The sequence below is a fragment of the Nerophis ophidion genome, linkage group LG12 (assembly GCF_033978795.1).
Source record: "Nerophis ophidion isolate RoL-2023_Sa linkage group LG12, RoL_Noph_v1.0, whole genome shotgun sequence".
Taxonomy (NCBI): Eukaryota; Metazoa; Chordata; class Actinopteri; order Syngnathiformes; family Syngnathidae; genus Nerophis; species Nerophis ophidion.
Window position 1 is genome coordinate 44,500,475 of NC_084622.1, and position 18,132 is coordinate 44,518,606.

Consider the following 18,132-nt stretch of genomic DNA (forward strand, 5'->3'; position numbering starts at 1 on the left):
AAATAGCATGTTAGCATCGATTAGCTGGCAGTCAACATCAACAAAACTCACCTTTGTGAATTTGTTGACTTTATCGTTGCAAATGCATCTGCAGGTTATCCATACATCTCTGTGCCATGTCTGCTTTAGCACCACCGGTAAATAGCATGTTAGCGTCGATTAGCATAGCATGTTAGCATCGATTAGCTGGCAGTCACGCCACAACCAAATATGTCTGATTAGCACATAAGTCAACATCAACAAAACTCACCTTTGTGATTTCGTTGACTTTATCGTTGCAAACACATCTGCAGGTTATCCATACATCTCTGTGCCATGTCTGTCATCGCCGGTAAAATGTGGAGACACTTTGGTACATTCAATGGGGTCTGGCGGCAGACACTTTGGCATTTTCGGGCCAGTGGTGCAACTTGAATCCCTCCCTGTTAGTGTTGTTACACCCTCCGACAACACACCGACGAGGCATGATGTCTCCAAAGTTCCAAAAAATAGTCGAAAAAACGGAAAATAACAGAGCTGAGAGCCGGTGTTTGTAATGCGTTGAAAATGAAAATGGCGGCTGTATTACCTCGGTGACGTCACGTTCTGACGTCATCGCAAAAAGAGCGATAAACAGAAAGGCGTTTAATTCGCCAAAATTCACCCATTTAGAGTTCGGAAATCGGTTAAAAAAATATATGGTCTTTCTTCTGCTCCATCAAGGTATATATTGACACTTACATAGGTCTGCTGATAATGTTCCCCTTTAAATGTTTTTTTTCTGCAGCTTGGTCTGTGTGGAACTCTGCTTTACTATACAAACTTTTCGATCTGTGAACCACGTCCAAGAACCAATTCGGTTCTTAAATTGAGGTTCCATTGTACATTTATTGCACGGGTCAGGCTAAATAGAGTAAATACTAGAGAGTGTGAATGATGTCATAATTGAAAATGTTGAGGCGTGTGTGAACTTTTCAATGGGATGCAAATGAGTGTGTGGGAATGTGCCTGTGAAAGAGGGAGAGAGAGGGGAGATCAGGTATAGGCTGCATCTTCCGCCAACAGGAGGTTTCATCGCCATTGTGAGGACAAAAAGAGGAGGGGCGGGGGTCCTGTGGGGGAGTCAAGCACCGAGTGTTGAGGTGAGGCAGAGCTCATCATTCCGTAGGCTCGTTAAGCTGCACAGCTCCTCGGATTCTACTGAGACCAACCCCCTTCTGTGAGAGCTCCGTCAGACGCTCCTGTGCTGGACCGCAGTGTCTCTGTGCTGCTTCAACCTCTGTGACGCGGATGCAACAAGACCCTGCACCCAAAACTTTATCATTTGAGGTTTGGAATAAAGGTAAGATGCTGTTTTTGTTTTTAGAATCTCTTTTTAAAAATGGCTAATGTGTTTTTTCTTTACAAAAAAATTTATATTTAATTGCACCTCCTTTTTTTTCACACTTTTTGTGTGGGTGTGCAGCAAATGGAAACACAGAAGTGTACATTCCATCAGAGCTGCCTTGACTCGTTGGATGTCATTAATGTGATCTGACCAGACATGCATGTAGAATGGCAAGCAATTTATTGCAGATGATTGATGCGAGTTAACCTTTATGTCCTGTCACATGGCATAACATCGCACCAATGTACTGTACTCAACACGTTACTGTACTCAACACGTTCTCCTGATGTGCTTTAAGAATAAACAGTAAGTAGCCAGGGCTTCACGGTGGCAGAGGGGTTAGTGCGTCTGCCTCACAATACGAAGGTCCTGCAGTCCTGGGTTCAAATCCAGGCTCGGGATCTTTCTGTGTGGAGTTTGCATGTTCTCCCCGTGAATGCGTGGGTTCCCTCCGGGTACTCCGGCTTCCTCCCACTTCCAAAGACATGCACCTGGGGATAGGTTGATTGGCAACACTAAATGGTCCCTAGTGTGTGAATGTGAGTGTGAATGTTGTCTGTCTATCTGTGTTGGCCCTGCGATGAGGCGGCGACTTGTCCAGGGTGTACCCCGCCTTCCGCCCGATTGTAGCTGAGATAGGCGCCAGCGCCCCCCGCGACCCCGAAAGGGAATAAGCGGTAGAAAATGGATGGATGGACAGTAAGTAGCCACAAAACATCAAAGTGTTTTTTAAGAAAAAAAATAAGCTTGAATTTGAAGTTTTTCAACTGAAATTATTAAAGCTATATTTAGCCAACACTAAATTGGCCCGAGTGTGTGAATGTGAGTGTGAGTGTTGTCTTTTTATCTGTGTTGGCCCTGCGATGAGGCGGCGACTTGTCCAGGGTGTACGCCGCCTTCCGCCCGAGCGCAGCTGAGATAGGCTTCAGGGGTAGAAAAATAGATGGATGGATGCTCTTTTAGCTTCACTGTGGATGTTTACCTAAATGGGGTGTCGGGACGGTCAGTGATCAGGTCAATGCATACGTCAGTGCAAAGATCAGTGAGGAGACTCTAACAGGTGGGCTCGCTGGCACATTTCACTTCAAATTGCACCGCAAATACCAAGTCTTGAGCAAATAAACGCATACAAGTAGCCCTAAAACATTAAAAAAATATATTCCAAAATGACATTTTGCGCTAAAATTGCATTTGTGTTCAAATGTTCATTTAAATCAAGCAAGTGAGTCTGTGATTAAGCATAATTAATCCAAATTCAAAAGATTGATTAAATCAAGCTCTACCTTTAATTCACGAGAACTGTGGTTAGAGTGTCCGCCCTGAGATCGCTAGGTTGTGATTTAATACCAAAAGCTATAAAAATTGGAGCCATTACCTCCCTGTTTGGCACTCAGCATCAAGGGTTGGAATTGGGGGTTAAATCACCAAAATGACTCCTGAGCGTGGCCCCTGCTGCTGCTCACTACTCCCATCACCTCCTCGGAGGTGGATCAAAGGGGATGGGTCACCACACCTGGTGTGTGTGTGACCATCAGTGGTACTTAACTTAACTTTATTGATTATTTGTGTATTTGTTTATTTATTTAATGTGCGTTACACATCGGGAACAGGAAAGGAACTGGTAAAAGTATAAGAAATTGCTATGAAATGGAAAAGGGGTATGGACTTAAAAAAACTCTGCTTCTTTCTAGTCCCATTCGGACATGTTCTAATGACAAATACGTATCATGCATGTTCGAATTACATCATAACCATAACCAGGAAGTTGACAGATTGATAAATTCGACCATGTACCTCAAACTGTGCTTCATCTAGTGGTGTGCCAATGTATCACCGAATTAAATATATTCAACCGTGTGTAACGTTACAGTGGCCCAAAATATTAAATTAATTTGTTAAATAAAACCTCTGCCTTGTTTTTAGTGACTATTTAGACCTACTACGCTACTGTATTGAAATGTTGGTCATGATGCTGGTACTTGGAGAGCCAAGTGTTTTCTGAAGTGATACTTTGTGCAAAAAAAAAAGTTTGAGAACCACTGACTTAGACGAAACAAGTTGGAGTCGTGCACGCAAAGTGGTAAAAAGTATGTTAAAGTACAGTTCAAGTTAAAGTACCAATGATTGTCTCACACACATACTAGGTGTGGTGAAATTTGTCCTCTGTATTTAACCCATCCGCCTGATCGCCCCCTGGGAAGTGAGGGGAGCAGTGGGCAGCATCGGTGCCGCGCCCGGAAATAATTTATGGTGATTCAACCCCCAATCCCAACCCTTGATGCTGAGTGCCAAGCAGGGAGGCAATGGGTCCCATTTTTTTTATAGTCTTTGGTATGACTCACGACCTACCGATCTCAGGGCAGACACTCTAACCACTAGGCCACTGAGTAGGTTGGTATATATGGTTTCTATTGGTAAACGTATGCAATAAGCGATAAAAAAAAAAATATATATAAAAAAAACCCTGAAAATGTACAGTATGTGTTTGCTTTGAGTGTGGGCGATATAATTGTTTGAATAATGTACGGAAGGAGGAACAAGCAACACAACCTTGCTATCACCACCTACCTTTTGAACCAATGGTTGCAGCTCATTTCTTCTTCTCACACACACACACAGGCACATACACACACACACACACACACACACGCACGCACGCACACCAGTTTCCAAACAGCACCGCCAATGTCGCCATGGAAACCAACTCTCTTGGCACCATCAGTTTATCGCCTCCAGCTCGTCAATTGAGAAAACGTGTCCAGGCTGTGTGAGTGGATGCTTCTGTCGAGGGCACAGTGACGGATGTGACCTGCGGAGGAAATCGGTGTGGCCGTTGGGTTATCAACAAGCGGGAGATCTACCGCCGGTGGTCTCGGTGAGACAAACTGGCTGGACCCCGGCCATTTTGTCGGAGGGGGTGGGTTCTGAAAGGGTTTGGGGGGGGCTGGCGTTCAGTGTAATTGCTGGGAGAATTCGTATTGAAAAGTGTCCATGCAGATAATGTGTTTTGTCCTTTTCCCAGAGGCTATATACTCTCTAAACTACTGTACTGTGGCATTTGCTGCCTTACATGAATGAGCACAGACAGCCACAGCACATGCTGAAAGGCAGGGTGACTCATTTTATGTACAAAAGCAATGTCTTGGATCTCTATGTGTTCATAATGAGCCTATATTGCACACACAAATACCAATAATTTGCACTTCAATGTGCCTTCGTTCGTGATTTCGTAGCACATCATAGAAATGTGGCCGACAGCAGACACACATGAAGAAATGCAAACGTACAGAATCCATTACAGATGTCTTATGTAAACAAATTAAAATTCTATTTAGACAATGCAGAAGCAGCATTTGTGTGTGTTTTGTACTAATGCTCATAACATATGCTTTATTCATTTTTTTTCCCCCCTGTTTTTAAACCTAACCATTAATGAGATGCAATAAAACATGTCAAGCCTTCCGACCATCCACGTCGTTAATGCCAGCCATCTGGGAAGACCAGGCTTTAATTAGGGTAGACATTGCTCAGGGTACCTTGTATGTTTACATGAATGTGTGTGTATGTGTGTGTGGGGGATGTTAGTGTGTTTTTATGTCAAGGCTGTTCTCGGACATAAGCACACAAGGGGAGGGGTCATGGTTGATGGTTAAAATTTAATGGAGGTGAGTGAATTAAACACCTCAGTGGTAAAAGAAAATTGATTTTTACCCATGAATATGAATGATGATATGAATCAGGGCTTGATTTCAATCAGTGATATTTTGTTTATTCTAAAAGCAAGCAAACTGTTGGATTCATGCTAGATTGTCAAAAATAATAATCTAACCCCCCCCCGCCCCAAAAAAAAATATATAACAGGCGGAGGCTTCTCTTACTGCCAGATAAAGTGAGATGTAACACCGGCAAAGGTGCGAGGTAGAGTGGGTGACTAAGTGGGAATGACGCACAAAGAGTGCAAACGTTAGAATAATATGCATATATATATTATTAATATAATAATGTATATACTGGGACGGTGTGGTTAGAGAAGCTGTATAAAATGGATGGATAGATGGGTTTGGTTGGTAGATCGGCCGTGCCAGCAACCTGAGAGTTTCCAGTTTGGTCCGAAATCCTAGTCATGTTTGTTGTGTCCCTGACCAAGAAACTTCACTCTTTCTCCTGATGGGACGAGGTTAGGGCCTTGCTTGGCAGCTCCCGCCATCAGTGTGTGAATGGGTGAATGTGGAAAAACTGTCAAAGCGCTTTGAGTACCTTGAAGGTAGAACTTTAATTTACCATTTCAATTTACTATATATATATATATATATATATATATATATATATATATATATATATATATATATATATATATATATATATGTGTATGTCTTGATTGGATTATCCATAGACTAGTGCTTGATACTGTGTTAGAGCGCAATATGTATGTGTGGGAAAAATCACTTGACTACTTCATCTCTACAGAACTGTTTCATGAGGGGTTCCCTCAATCATCAGGAGATTTTAATGGAAGCATTCACATACAATGGTTTATGTAGGGCACAGAGTGGGTGGGTACAGGCAGGCGTAGGGTGTGGTGATTGGCTCATGTGTTACCTAGGAGGTGTTTCCGTCTGTGGCGGCATGTTGAAATGATTTTACTGCGCTTGTTGAGGGATGACAGGTCTGGATGATATATAATAAACAGTTTCTCTTTTAAGCATTGATTGCATCTTTTATTACCACTGTTGTAAGGTGTGCTGGATGCAAGAATTTGCCATGTTATTGAATATTCAACATTATTGTCTTTGAGGTTCCAAATGTGCTTGCTGAGTTCTGTAGAATTCTGCAAAGTCCGGTTTCTAAAGGAGGCCTTGTGATTATTCCATCTGACTTTGAACGCTCCTTCAGTTAATCTGGCTTTATATATATATATATATGTATATACATATATGTGTGTGTGTAGGTAAGTACTATTGTTGTCCCGAAACCAATATTTCGATACTTTTTGGTACTTTTCGATACTTTTCTAAAAATAAAGGGGACCACAAAAAATTGCGTTATTGGCTTTATTTTAACGAAAAATCCTACCGTACATTAAACATGTGTTTCTTATTGCAAGTTTGTCCTTAAATGAAAATGTTAACATACAATACAACTTGTCTTTTATTAGTAAGTAAGCAAACACAGACTCCTAATTAGTACTGGTACTTTTCAGAGGCGATATATTACTGAATAAGATGTATCGCGGTGCTATATTAATAGTGGTATACCATACAACCCTAGTGTGTACTGTACATGCATATGGACAAAGATAAAACCTTTTAAAGGAAGGTTCTGTGGTCTGATGAAAAAAAAAATGAGCTGTTTGGCCACAGTACCCAGCAATATGTTTGGACAAGAAAAGGTTTCGGCCTCTAATTCCAGGAACACCAACCTACCGTCAAGCATGGTGGTGGTAGTATTATGCTCTGGGCCTGTTTTGCTGCCAATGGAACTGGTGCTTTACAGAGAGTAAATGGGACAATGCGAAAGGATTATTACCTCCAAATTCTTCAGGACAACCTAAAATCATCAGCCCGCAGGTTGGGTTTTGGGAGCAGTTGGGTGTTCCAACAGGACAATGACCCCAAACACATGTCAAAAGTGGTAAAGGAAAAGCTAAATCAGGCTCGAATTAAGGTTTTAGAATGGCCTTCCCAAACATGTGGACAATGCTGAAGAAACAAGTCCATGTAAGATAATCAACAAATTTAGCTGAACTGCACCAATTTTGTCAAGAGGAGTGGTCATAAATTTAACCAGAAGTGTGACAGAAGCTTGTGGATAGCTACCAAAAGTGCCGTATTGCAGTGAAACTTGCCAAAGGACATGTAAACAAATATTATCATTGCTGTAGGTATACTTCTGACTTTTCACCATAACTGTATATATATATATATATATATATATATATATATATATATATATATATATATATATATATATATATATATATATATATATATATATATATATATATAAAATATATATTATTGGTGCTTATAATAAAAGGGCTAAAAGTAAAATTAGCAATCAGAGAGTGTGGTCGTGGTGACATGGAAGAACAGCACAAGCAGCCTGAAGGTTCTACATATGTTGCCTGCTTCTCGTGGGACAACTTCTTATGTGCTGTTGAAGCCAGGATTCAGGATTTACGAAGATGAGTGGTGAATTTATTTTAGCATCCGCAAAAAAAATGGTGTTTTTTTTTTTTTGATCCGGCATCTCAACTTTCAAATTGCGACCTCTTTAAAACAGACAAAAAGCAATGAACTACACTTAAAAATAAATATGCTTAAATGAAGCAAAATCAAAGCATTTTTTAAATTTTCCCTTGTGACTATGTAAAGGCAATAATTCACTTTCTATGGATAATAACTCTACTGATTGTATAAGATAACATTTAGCTAACGAGCAGAGTAACGTTGATCACTACAGAGTTTGTACATTGAAACATTTGTATATTTAAGCAAATCTCTCTATGAGAAAACAATGTGTCCCAGCCTAAACAAACTTCCGTATTTTAGTAAAAGATTGTACACAAAATAAAGTGTAACAGACATAAGAAACATAAGAAGAGGGTGATGCATCAACTTTATATTCATAACAAAAAAAGCCAAAGATGTCCTCCTTATGTACAGTCGAGACACACACACACTGTCACTAGTCCTGTGGTGCACCCTAGGGATGTGAATTGGAATTCACAAGAATCGGAATTCCAAATCGATTCTTGGGGTGATTGATTCCAAATTGATTCTCAGACCAACACAATTCTCAATTCAAATTCCATCTATCCATTTTCTACCGCTTATTCCCTTTCGGGGTCGCGGGGGGCGCTGGCGCCTATCTCAGCTACAATCGAGTGGAAGGCAGGGTACACCCTGGACAAGTCGCCACCTCATCGCAGGGCCAACACAGATAGACAGACAACATTCACACTCACATTCACACACTAGGGACCATTTAGTGTTGGCAATCAACCTATCCCCAGGTGCATGTCTTTGGAAGTGGGAGGAAGCCGGAGTACCCGGAGGGAACCCACGCATTCACGGGGAGAACATGCAAACTCCACACAGAAAGATCCCGAGCCTGGATTTGAACCCAGGACTGCAGGACCTTCGTATTGTGAGGCAGACGCACTAACCCCTCTGCCACCGTGAAGCCCTTCAATTCAAATTGATTGTCACAAATTATTTTTCAATATGAACATTATTATACTATAGAACTTGTCCAGGGTGTACACCGCCTTCCGCCCGATTGTAGCTGAGATAGGCACCAGCGCCCCCCGCGACCCCAAAGGAGAATAAGCGGTAGAAAAATGGATGGGATGGATTATACTATAGAGCAAATAACATGTTACAAAAACTCCTCTTGGCTGCTGGCGTATGAAACACACGCGGAGAGGGTATTAAATGATTTGGAATTCAAATAATTAATAATTAGTTCATTCTTGGTTCCTCCTGTCATGTTGGAAACGCATTGTGATGTGCGTTGTGTCACCCCCGGATGCACGGGTACCAAGACAAGCAGGAATTGCAGGTAAGACTTCATTTAATATACAAAAAGTAAAAGAACACTGGTACAAAAGCAAAAGAAAGTGCGTGCCTACGCACGGTAAGGTAAGCTAAAACTTTTCGGAGTCCGAAAGTCCAAAGTAATGTGCCGAGCGCACGAGAAGCTAAGACGTAACTTAACCCAAGTATTTATAAAGCAGAGAAGCCAACGTGAGAGTTGCATTGAGCAAACAACGAACCAAGCTTGAACTGAGGTCGAAGGCAGGCTTAAATACCAAAGTAACAATCAAAAGACAGGTGCGTGACAAAAGCAAAGCAGGTAAAACAAATAAGAAACCCTGGTAACCGAACAAACAAGGAAGTGCACAAACTAGGGGATCGGAAGAATCCAAAAATAATCAGAAAACACACAAAAATTGATCGATACTTTTATTAGTGGATTCAACAGTACAGTACATATTCCGTACAATTGACCACTAAATGGTAACACCCCAATAAGTTTTTCAACTTGTTTAAGTCGGGGTCCATGTTAATCAATTCATGGAAAAAGGACTCAAGAACAAAAACTATATATGATCCGGGAGGCGGATCATGACAACATGCAGGGGAAAGGTGGGCCTGGTGGGTGTCGGCAACAAAGTGTATACTTCTTAAGTCTTTCAAACCACACGTCGCTTGTCCATTGCTTTATTTGGACTCGCATTGAACTAGCAAAACAAGAAAAATGCTGCAAAAAGGCACAAGTCGCACAGGAGATACCAACAGCACTTTTCTGCTGAGCACTCACATGTGCTTCCGGGCTCAAAATGGCCGAATTGCAGGCATACAATAGGTGAATGAAACATTTTTATTTTTTGGTCTGCGGTTTGTAAATCTAAAGTTTGCACACTGAGGAGTTGGTCATCAAGGTTCCACTGTAAGATTCACTGTCATCCAGTACAGCACAGCAGGTGTTTTTGTCAATCTGAGTAGTTCTAATATCAATGTTTACAGTTTTTCTTCAGCTAGGCATTTTGAATGCAGGCTTCTTTACGCAGCTGCTCCCTCTCTGTTGGACCCCGGTACTGCACGTTAAAAAAAAAAAAAATTCTCCCCGAACAAAAGTAAAATTCTGATTAGGGGAGGTCCAAGCTCTAACTCCACGCTAAAATTCCAGAAATGAGACAAAAGTGAAATAGACAACAGAATTCCTCTTCCACATGGAAAATATCTTTTTCATTCATGGAGTTCCTACTGTCATTGTGTAAACTCCGCTGCTTGTGTAATCCTCCTGGGAACACACACGGGATGCCAACCAGCTCCTCCTTTCACTCATGCTTGTCTCTACTTGTTTTTTTTTTTTCATTTTCTCACGTTTGAACTCCTCAGTTTGTTCTCTCGTTTTCTTGAATATCATGGCATTTCTATTTTTAATTCATTGATCTGGGCTTTTTTTGTTCTTGGAATTCATCACCAGTGGCCCGTGGTATGAATCTTGGAATACGTGAGGTAAATACCCCTTTTTTTTTCTGCTTGTGCGTAGTCTTGCCTACAGAATCCGTGTTTTAGTTCTCAGAGGGCTTCACAGAGTGAGGTCTTTCCCATGGGCTGACCAAACAAAGGGCCTGGCTCCTTTCACTTCTGTTTGACTACACAGGAGCAGGACAACACATGCATTCACCAGAGGCTGCTCCTGGGCGGCGGAACGATAGATCTCTACTTGCCGGGATGCTGACATTTTTGTAGTTTTGCTATGAGACAATCGCCACATGACATGTATGCGACAATAGAAGACGTTTACTTTCGTCATAGCAGCAAACTGGGAAATGTTCGATATGGAAACGAAATGTTGTCACCACATCCAATCAACTTCATGTAAGCATAACACTGCTTATATAATGCAAAAGGTAGAATGGCCGCAATATAGTAGTGTATGAGGCAATGAGAAGATCCAGTAGAATATGCAGACATCAGCTATGTGAACCATTGAATTTGAAACAGCCCCCAACCCATCACAGTGACAGTACGGACTTCTCACTTTTTTACAAAATAATAAGGATTATGTTGAATCGGGAATTGATTGTCACCAAAAGAATCAGAAAATAAGCGTGAGTGGTTGTTCTAAGGATGTGTGAATTAGGCACCGACCGAATTCCGTAAATACTACCGGGTATCAATTTTCGTAAAATCAGATTTTGATACCTTTGTTGCATGTGATGTCACGTCTAGACTCGGCACACAAGCACTTAAGCGGCATTCAGAACGGACTCAGTCAAGCTGCCTATACTGTGGGTCGGTGTTACTTGAGCACAGGGCCTGGGACCACTGTTGGACCCCCTAGAGCAGGGGTCGGGAACCTTTTTGGCTGAGAGAGCCATGAAAGCCTAATATTTTAAAACGTATATCCGTGAGAGCCACATAATATTTTTTTAACCCTGAATACAACTAAATGCGTGCATTTTTAAGTAAGACCAACATTTTTTAGAATATAATACGTCTCTTGTTCTTTTTGATAACATTGTTATTCTGAAGTTAACTGATAATAAATAAAATACTTCTTACCATTATTGCGACTTTGAGAAAACGGATGGATGGATTAAATACATGAGAATGTTCTAAATTTTTAATGTTATTTTAAACACGTATTCATTCTTATTCATTACGTATGGTGTTAAGCAATGTCAGCTAAGATTTATCTGAGAGCCAGATGCAGTCAGCAAACGAGCCACATCTGGCTCTAGAGCCATAGGTTCCCTAACCCTGCCCGAGAGAGCAGTGCCATGCTGTCAGGGAAGGCAAGTGAGGCAGTGCCTCACCTGCATCCAGGTGGCTTGAACACGAGATGTTCCAAAACGAAGTTATAAAATAAAATATGTTTTAATATTTACCTTGGTTTATGCTTTGTATGTGATTCCTGTATATTTTGGTAATTTTCATGGTCAAAATCGCAGAAATGCCATGTTTCCTGATCAAAACAATGCAGCAGACGAGAAGTGAGGCAGGCGCATGCGGTGCCTCCACGGCTACACGCAGTGTGTATTGGGCGTGTACGTGCTAGGGGGCGCATGCTTGTTGCCAAGGGGAAAAGGCAGGCCATGAGGCAGCAAGTACCTCTGCCTCAAGGTAGGGGGTGATATATTGTCAACTTGCAGTTCAATGCCTCAGCAGTACACTGACTCGCCACACTGGGAGAAGTTGGGGCGCTCAAGCTAGCAGACAAAGGTCTCTCCAGTAGAAGCTTTCCTTTTTTTCTTTTCTTTTTTTTTAACTGTATTTATAACAAACATGGCATTTTTATTAGAGTAAGCAAGCGTTTGTGGGTGTTTTTTGTCGGATACAAAAATATTGTTTAATTTTTTAGTAATGAAATTAAATTAAATGAATGTGTCTGCCAATATGGAGGATTATATACTGTATCCAAGATGAAATACTTTTCTAAACTGGACTTTAAGACAAAATGAATGTGGTCATACAAATTATGTTTTCATGGAGGATAGCCGTTGCTGCTTCAGATACAAATGCAGAAAACTATTATACACTCACAATACTTGATTTATTTTGTTAAAAGCAAATGGGACCAAAAAGTATTTAATAACAACTTTATCAAACACTTTTTGGATCCATTTATCATATCAAAATATCATTATGATAATGTTTTTATGAAAGCGAACAACTCCCTTTTTTCCTGTTACTCTAATGTGCAACCTAAATCAACAATGACTAGAGCTGCACATATGAATTTAAGCAAAAAAAAAAAGAAGAAAAAAAAGTATATGTGCCTCACCTGGTGTTTAGTTCACCGCACGTCACTGCTAGAGAGCTATTGAAAAATGTCTGTTTCTCAACTGTGGTACCTCTCCCTAAGCAGGAAATTTGGTCGGCCGCAAAGAGTTTGTGTCAAATCATCCAGTGCACCAGGAGGGGGAAGCAGTGCCCCTGTCCCTGTTTCTATAAAGGGGGCAGAAACCTGCTTAACACTTCTGTGGATACAGTTGGTCGGTGGAAAGCATATTTGCCAACCTTGAGACCTCCGATTTCGGGAGGTGGGGGGTGGGCGGGCCTGGTCGGGGGTGGGGCGGAGGCGTGGTTGGGGGGGGGCGTGGGTAAGAGGGAGGAGTATAATTCACCAACTCGAGTATTTCATATAAATTTCATATATATATATATATAAAATACTTGACTTTCAGTGAATTCTAGCTATATATATTTATTTCATTATATATAAATAAAATAAATAGTTGAATTTCCGACGGCACCTATCAAATACACAGTAATAAAAACACAGTTGTTCTACTAACTGTACTGTGCTTGCTGGTTACTAAAAAAAACAACAACAACACTTATCTTTCACTATTTGAGTAACATTTGTACTGACATTTGCGTATTGGCGAGCGATCTCCGAATCCGGGAACATATCCTTCACGGATTTGTTGTAGACATCCGCAAAATGAGAACGGAATGTTGCTTCCAGCTATCAGCATAGCCATCTTTGTCTCAGCATAAGTTACACCATCGGGTCTCCGTTTTGCGAGGTGGCCCATAATACTGGGTTGTGAACGATGCTGCGCTGCGGACGCTTTGTGCTTCGCTGACCGTTCATGGCTGAGTATATCCGTTCGGCCACCGTGTTCAATGGAGAAGTCTGTTCTACAAAATGTTCAGGCAACATACCCCCTCCCCTTCGAACTCCCCTGGATAAACTGAAATCCTTGACTCCAATCATTCTGGAACTTGCAAGCGTATTTCTTCATTTTGCTCGTCGACGGCGTAATATATTTGGTTGGAGTCAATAACCAGGCGGCGTGATGAAGTCACGTCTCTTTACTGTGGGCTTCAGAACAGACTCCCTAATGCATGTTCCTTGACTGCACTTAAATGTAGAATATATGTAGAATATATTTACATTCTATTCTATTCTATGTACAGTAGATGGCAGTATTGTCCTGTTTAAGAGGGTCACAGCCTTGCTGAGTCAGGTTCTCATGGAGCTGCAGGGGGCGTGGCCTCCAGCTCCGCCTGAATTTCGGGAGAAAATTTGTCCCGAGAGGTTTTTGGGAGAGGCGCTGAATTTCGGGAGTCTCCCGGAAAATCCGGTAGTGTTGGCAAGTATGGTAGAAAGAGTACTTTGAGGATCTTCTCAATCCGACAGACACGCCCTCTTTGGAGGAGGCAATGTCTGGCGTCACAAACGCGGACATGTCCATCACTGGAGCCAATGTTGTTGATGCAATCAAAAACTGCCCAGTGGCAAGACCCCAGGAGAGGATGAGTATCGCCCTGAATGCCTCAAAGCTAAGCTGTAGTCTGACTGTCTGACATGTCTGTTTAACATAGCATGGAAGTCTGGGGCGGTACTTCTGGATTGCCAGTCCTGGGTGGTGGTCCCCCTTTTTAAGATGTTAGATCGGAGGGTGTGTTCCAATCATAGAGGGATCACACTCCACAGCCTCCAGGGGAATGTTTATTCCAGGGTGCCGGAGAGAGGAGTCAAGCCATTAGTGGAGCCTTGGCTTAAGAAGGAACAGAGCAGTTTTCATCCTGGTCGTGGAACACAGGACCAGCTTTATACCCTCGCTAGGATACTGAAGGGGGCATGGGAGTTTGCTCAAGCAGTCCGCAAATGTATTGTGGATTTGGATAAGGCATTTAATCGTGTACCTCGCAGTGTCCTGTAGAGGTGGTTCCAGGAGTCTGTTGCTATGAGCCATGGACAATTGGAACTATAGTCTGGTTCGCATTGCCGATAGTAAATCAGATATGTTCACAAGAGATGTTGGACACTTCCATGGCTGCCATTTTTCACTGGTCCCGCATAATATCTGTATTGAAAGAATTTCTAGGCGCAGTGTTTCCCGTTTCGTGGGCAAAGTATCACATCTCTGCTTTTTGCAGATGATGTGGTTCTGTTGGCATCATCAAAGTGTGACCTTCAGCATTTACTATGGCAGTTTGCAGCCAAGTGTGAAGCTGCTAGGATGAGTATCAGCACCTCCAAATCTGAGGCCGTGGTTCTCGGTCGGAAAAGGGTGGACTTCACCCCCTGGGTTTGGAATGAAGTTCTGTCTCAAGCCATAAGTAAATCAGAGGCTACTCAGAAGGTGATATAAATCCTGGAAATGACTGGTGTTTAGTCATCAAAGGTATAGACGTCTGTGTCCAAGTTAAAGGAAACTTCAGGCTGTCTTCTTTTACTAGATTTATTACAATCTTAAGTATTGTTTGCTGTGGTCTGGAACAACATGGCACACAAACAACTATCTGAAATGCAGCCTATGTTGCATACGGATAATGTGTCATGAGACATGCAAAACTATATTGTATACAAAGAGGATATTAAATGAGCTCAAATATACCTACAAATGAAGCATAATGATGCAATATGTACTTACAGCTACCCTAAATAGCATGTTACCATTGATTAGCTTGCAGTCATGCACTGACCAAATTTGCCTGATTAGCACTCCGACAAGTCAAGAACATCAAGCCCAGCATAAAACGTTTGGTGGACAAAATGAGACATAGGAGTGGAAGATTTTACATGTAACCAAACTGTTGCGTCACAGTCCACACCATAGTGAGTTCAAGAACCACCAGAATTAGTAGGACAACACGATGTTCACCAAATACTATCATCAGGGAAGCATGCACACATAAATATTAAACAGTGGGCTTTCTAACAATTGAGAAGGTTCATGTCATGTCAATCAATCAATCAATGTTTATTTATATAGCCCTAAATCACAAGTGCCTCAAAGGGCCGCACAAACCACAACGACATCCTCCGTAGGGCCCACATAAGGGCAAGGAAAAACTCACCCCAGTGGGACGTCGACAATGGATGTCGAGCGGATCTAACATGATATTATGAAAGTCCAAACCATAGTAGATGTAACGTAACCGTGAGAATCAAGTCCAAAGTGAATCCAATATAGTAGCGAGAGTCCCATCCAAGGTGGAGCCAGCAAGAAACCATCCCAAGCGGAGACGGAACAGCAGTGCAGAGATTTTCCCAACCGATACACAGGCGAGCGGTCCATCCTGGGTCCCGACTCTGGACAGCCAGTACTTCATCCATGGCCACCGGACCGGACCCCCTCCACAATGGAGAGTGGGACATAGGAGAGAAACAATTATGAAACGGCAGATCAAATGGTCTAAAAAGGGGGTGTATTTAAAGGCTAGAGTATACAAATAAGTTTTAAGGTGAGACTTAAATGCTTCTACTGAGGTGGCATCTCGAACTGTTACCGGGAGGGCATTCCAGAGTACTGGAGCCCGTATGGAAAACGCTCTATAGCCCGCAGACTTTTTTTGGGCTCTGGGAATCACTAAAAAGCCGTAGTCCTTTGAACGCAGATTTCTTGCCGGGACATATGGTACAATACAATCGGCAAGATAGGATGGAGCTAGACCGTGTAGTATTTTATACCTAAGTAGTAAAACCTTAAAGTCACATCTTAAGTGCACAGGAAGCCAGTGCAGGTGAGCCAGTACAGGCGTAATGTGATCAAACTTTCTTGTTCTTGTCAAAAGTCTAGCAGCCGCATTTTGTACCAACTGTAATCTTTTAATGCTAGACATGGGGAGACCTGAAAATAATACGTTACAGTAGTCGAGGCGAGACATAACAAACGCATGGATAATGATCTCAGCATCGTTATGGAATAAAATGGAGCGAATCTTAGGGATATTACGGAGATGAAAGAAGGCCGTTTTAGTAACTTTTAATGTGTGATTCAAACGAGAGAGTTGGGTCGAAGATAATACCCAGATTCTTTACCGAGTCGCCTTGTTTAATTGTTTGGTTGTCAAATGTTAAAGTTGTATTATCAAATAAAGGTCGGTGTCCAGTAGGACCGATAATCAGCATTTCCGTTTTTTTGGCGTTTAGTTGCAAAAAGTTGGTGGACATCCATTGTTTCATTTCATTAAGACACGCCTCCAGCTGACTACAATCCGGCGTGTTGGTCAGCTTTATGGGCATGTAGAGTTGGGTGTCCTCAAACAAAAAAAATCCCCCATCTTTTTCCATTTGTAATCCTTTTTCAAAAATGCTACTAGGGAGACACTGTAGAGCCACGGGTTGCTGACCCCCGATTTAGGAGATCGTCTGAAGCAGAGTTGTTCATACTCTCGTAGCCTACACACCACTGCCATCCAATGTCTTGGAATTGCAACTGCATGCCAAGTCTAATATATAATACTACTCGGAAGTGTAAGAAATGAACAGCAGAGTTATCATTATCAGCTCACTGTTAGATGTTAAAAAAAGATTACAGTATTCTACAAATGTACCTTTATTAACATTTAAACACATCAAATATTAGTACTGTTGAGTACTGGTATTAATTCCCAGACACTAGTGATTTAGGGCTATATAAGTAAACATTGATTGATTGATTGATTGATTGATGCATGGAATTGGTACCGTTTCGATTCAAATGTGAAAGGTACCCATCCTTAGTTCACATCCCTACTAAATAATATCCATACATCTATAAATGTAATTCCGAATGATCAATATTGGTCTTGATAGTCCCTCCTAAACACATGATTGAGGGACCGGGTGGTAGTTAACACGTGTTTACGTTGATCAACGGGACATATCCTTTCACCACTGATCAGTGACCACCACCCACGTCTCTTTGGCACCTGCTCCATCAGAATTCAGGTCAGCAGTGGGAGTCACGGAACTGCACTGACAGAGAATGTTAAAGAGGATCGGGGGGCTAAAACGGACAGGGGCTTCTGGGGCGTCCCGTTTTGTTTTTTCTCCAAGCCACTGAGAACAATCAACCCTTTGTGTCCAAAGCAGGAATTATAATTAAAGCGCAGTAATTGATTTATTTAGAAAAAAACAAAAAATAGAAGTCTTTGTCTCAACTAAGTGAAAATATACGGAAGGACACACATTCAGGTGGGAAGAGTTATTTATTCCAAAGACACTCTAAGTTTTAGAATAGGCATTACTTACACTGAAGAAGTCCTGTAACAATAAAACTATACAACAATAAAAGTCAATGTTTTCTTTTGATGAAGGCATTGTGGCATTTTAGTATCTGCATAATGTTGGGTTCAGAAGAAAGGTAGGATTAGATCAAAGGTGTCAAACTCAAGGCCGGGGGGCTGCATCATTTTATGTAGCCCGTGAAAGCCTCTGAATAATATATGATAATAAAGTACTTTATCTTTTCTGTCTAAAGGCATTTGGCTTCTCCGTTGTGATCATTAAAAACAACATGTACTGCA

General features: G+C 41.6%; 1 protein-coding gene across 2 annotated transcripts in view; it reads left to right on the forward strand.

Annotated features, from left to right (window-relative positions):
• The first annotated feature begins 1,045 nt into the window (after window positions 1-1,045).
• Window positions 1,046-18,132, forward strand: part of LOC133563482 (excitatory amino acid transporter 2-like) — a 108,513-nt gene continuing 91,426 nt past the window's right edge. The window contains exon 1 of one of the 2 annotated variants that reach the window (XM_061917637.1): window positions 1,046-1,321. The gene's annotated coding sequence lies outside the window, so the exon portion shown is untranslated. Of the gene's footprint in view, window positions 1,322-10,244; window positions 10,393-18,132 lie in introns of those variants that run through there. The other variant, XM_061917638.1, reaches the window with a different exon arrangement.